This window comes from Amphimedon queenslandica, unplaced genomic scaffold, assembly GCF_000090795.2.
Source record: "Amphimedon queenslandica unplaced genomic scaffold, v1.1 AMPQUscaffold_12678, whole genome shotgun sequence".
In the NCBI taxonomy this organism is placed as follows: Eukaryota; Metazoa; Porifera; class Demospongiae; order Haplosclerida; family Niphatidae; genus Amphimedon; species Amphimedon queenslandica.
Window position 1 is genome coordinate 21,219 of NW_003547086.1, and position 3,928 is coordinate 25,146.

A 3,928-nucleotide genomic window follows, 5' to 3' on the forward strand; every position below is an offset into this window, starting at 1 on the left:
GAGGGATGCTTTGGGTGGGTTGTTTTTCAGGAAACTGTTTTGGTCATGTATACCATTGAAATAATTTGATATTGTTCTTATTGCCCATACAGCAGTAAACAATATTAATGACTACAAGCAAAACATTGATAGACCATAAAGTGATTAAGCACAGCTTACTTCCAACATTATTGTTACTAATTAATTTGTTAAAGATTTTACCTCATAATTATTTTAGTATTTTGCACATAATAAAAATTATGAGATATAGTGTGCAGTTGTTGCCAAACTTGCCATGCAAGCTATGTCTATAGTTTTCACACTGCATGGTTTCAAAGATCAAGTCAGCAATAAGGTTTCAAGCAGGTTAAAAGCAAATAGCATACTAATGATTATGCTAGCAAGCTATTGTCAAAGTAATACAGTTGCAGAAGAGGTCAGCTGCTGGCTTTATCCATGCTATGCCTAGATACACATGCATGTATATATAACTACCATTGTTAAAAGCCAAGAAGCATATGCGACAGAAAAGAGCGAAAAATGACAAATGATGCATAAATACAGAAAATTTGTCCAAAAAATAACCAGTTATTGCCATGCAGCTACTACAATTTAGATTGCTTTATGTACTGTGTTTACATGATGCAATATTGTGGGTGTTCCAAGAATACTGATATCCAGTACCTACAATTAAATTCATTATCAAAACAATACAATACTACAATGATGAATATACACATGTATAGGATAAGCAACCAATCTATGTCATCAACTAATATCAAATTATCAGTAATAGGTAGCAAAATACAATTATGTTGACATAAAATAAGGACAAAATTATTAAGGAAAGTCAATAGAAAGAAAATAAACAAAAGGATAAGAAAAAGAACGAAGAGGAAAGTACTGAACCTTGTTAGATAGTTCAGTCTCATTTAGCAGGCTCTTCCCTTGACTCCCAAGACCATAATAGTCTGTACTAAGTTCGCAAATAAACCATTTCTCCACTAATGACACATCTGAGTTATGGCTATATGGTCTGAGTGATTCCTGGCAACCTGAACATGTTATAGTGTTAATGTAAGTGAAACTGAAACATGATAACAAGCACCTACCATGTATAGTGTCACTGCTTTCTATAATAATGGATTGGATAAACCTCAAAAGACAGTTTGATTCTTTAGCTCTCTATATCCATTTCCTATAAATGAACATAAAAGATATTACATACCATGCAATTAATATTACTCAACAGTCGACACTTCTTACTACGTATGTAGACACATATGAACTTTTGAGTCATTGTACTTTGCATCTTAAAGTATTAACAGCAGCATCTCTTCATTAATTAGCACTACAAATAGAACAAGTATTGCATTATTAACATTGGTGCTGAAATCTATTGTCATGCTATCATTGTACTGTATGGGGTATATGGGGCACAAGACCATGTGAAGTAAAACTCTTTAATTTAGAAATTTTATTTGTGAACTCATTTGAATTAATAAGGTCTGGTCCGGCATTAAGATCTTATGAGGTTAAAATTTCAAGTCAGTTGTAAATGAGACATACATGTACCTATAAAACTTAAACTGCACAGCTGTATGATATGCAATGCCCCGGCCCTAATGTAGGAGAGGGTCTTAGGAATTAGGAGAGTAAGGGTGTTCCAATGACACACAATATAAGTCAAGTTAGGCCACGCCTATGACTACCATAAGTTCACAAAAGTTAAAGTTCTACTGATGTGCAATAATACCCTCACCTGCATTTGACTGCATATTGACTTTATTTTTTAGCTGTCTCTGATGTTCCAGTGCCCAGTGGGGAGTCCTCTCAAGGCCGAGCTCAAGTCTCAAAGGTAAGGTTTTGCAGCTGACCTGACTGATGTATCCGATGCATGGGAATGACTGGAGGGTGGAGCATAATTTACCCACGTGTATTGGGATGGGCACTTAACATCTCAGAGGCACTTACAGTAGTCTCCTCTAATAATCTTGTACAGGCACTCATTGGTGTAGGACAGTAGGAGTAAAAGAAAAGAGGTATTATTCAGTTCAAATTATAACTAAGGATATGTGCGATTAGTGAATGTAATAATTGGGTGTGCTTTGGAGCCAGTTTCAATTTTGTAAAAAAATTTTGGGCTGTAATAATTGCACGGGGTATACTTCCAAGAAATGGCTCCAAGATCACCAAAATTTTTATCACATCTTTTGATACATATTAATGTACTTATGAGTTTGAGCTGATTCCGACTGTAATGAAGTGACTGGGCATCATTGTTTACATTGTGTGATGTGTGTATTATATTGTGTACCTAATGTGCATGCTCAGTATGCATGTGGTGATTCATTGTAATGTAACATGATCTTCATTACATGTCTTCAATTTGTCAAGTTATGGCCATTTTCAAAAATGGGCTAATTACTGAAATATACCCAAAGCTTAAGCCCATGGTTTTTTCCAAACAATGGCTCTGAAATCACTCCCAATTTTATTACGTTTTCTGATACATGTACATATTGATTTTCTTATGCTATGCAGAAAGTTTGAGCTTATTCCAACTTTAATTTTTTAAGTTGTGGCCATTTCTAAAAATCAACTAATTTCTAAAAAATACACAAGTCCATGGTTTTCCAAAAAATGGCTCTGAAATCACACCCAATTTTTATTGCATTTTCTGATACATGCTCTTGTGCTGTGTAGCAAGTTGTGAGTTGAGATTACGACTTCAATTCAAGTTACGTCCATTTTAAGAAAATGCCGAAATTCTTAAAAATATCCTGTACTATAGCATGAGCTTATTAATTTGCCTCCCTCCCTCTCTCCTACAGATTGCTAAGATAAGAAGTGGTCATGGTTTTGTTGCTATGAAGGACTCATGCAAACCATACAGGTACATGTACATGTACTTTTAGTATACATGCATGTACATATACATATACATGTAATGTACGTACATGTATATGTATTACTGTTGTTCTTGTTACTATATTTAGACACTTGGAATTCCTCACATATTCTAATATTAGATCAGTCATTGATTTCTCTGACAGCGAAGGTACATTTATTTATTTATTTATTTATTTGTTTATTTATTTTATTAGATGTTGTTAATGGTTTTGGTCTGTTAGTCCATTAGTCTGATGATCCTCAGGAGAGATTATTAACTTTTAAAATTAACGGAGACTCATCAATTAAAACAGAACTAATTAATAAAATATCTCAAATGATGTGTACCAGTAACTGTGCCCCATCTCCAGTGAGTGTAGGGTCATTATTAAGATTAAAGCACAGGCTATAGTACAGGGGGTTTTTGGAAAATTTAGCATTTTAACTGCCAAAATTAAAACCAGCCATTTTGAGCCATTACATGTATGTACATTGTACATGCTCAATGGCACATGGACACAAATTTGCCAAATTAAAATTCGCCAATCATAAAAACTTTAGTAGTCTGCCAAAATTTTACCCCCCCAAATTTTAAGCTATACAGTAATCTATTCCTAAAATGCTCATAACTCAAAAACTGCTCAATTAATCAAATTTTATTTATACATGTACATATGTATGCATCATAAGGCATTGACTATCAATATTTTCTATTTTTAATTATTTTTGTTTGTTGTTGTTTACAGGATATGTTTGTATGGAAGACCTCATCAGATATATTACACTCGGCAATGCCAAAGACTGGAGGTAGCATTGGACCCATTGATACTGGAACCATTAAAAGAGCATTCACGTAAGAGAGAGAGAGGGGGAGGGAGGGAGGGAGGGAGGGAGGGAGAGAGGGAAGAAAAGAAAGTGTTTGTGTACATGTATTACATCAAGAGTATATAATTAAAGAGAGTATCGAATGGCCCTATACAAGCTGCTGCATGAGGGCGTATTTGCTCAAAGTCACAATCCGCATACTCCAGTATACTTTATCAATGAATATAATATC

At 34.4% G+C, this 3,928-nt stretch overlaps 1 long non-coding RNA gene across 1 annotated transcript; it reads right to left on the minus strand.

Annotated features, from left to right (window-relative positions):
* Nucleotides 1-1,157: 1,157 nt before the first annotated feature.
* Nucleotides 1,158-1,827, minus strand: LOC109587140 (uncharacterized). Its single transcript, XR_002187408.1, has 3 exons — nt 1,742-1,827; nt 1,246-1,330; nt 1,158-1,177 (listed from the first exon to the last, which is right to left on the minus strand). It is a non-coding gene; the product is annotated as an uncharacterized LOC109587140 (long non-coding RNA).
* Nucleotides 1,828-3,928: the final 2,101 nt, after the last annotated feature.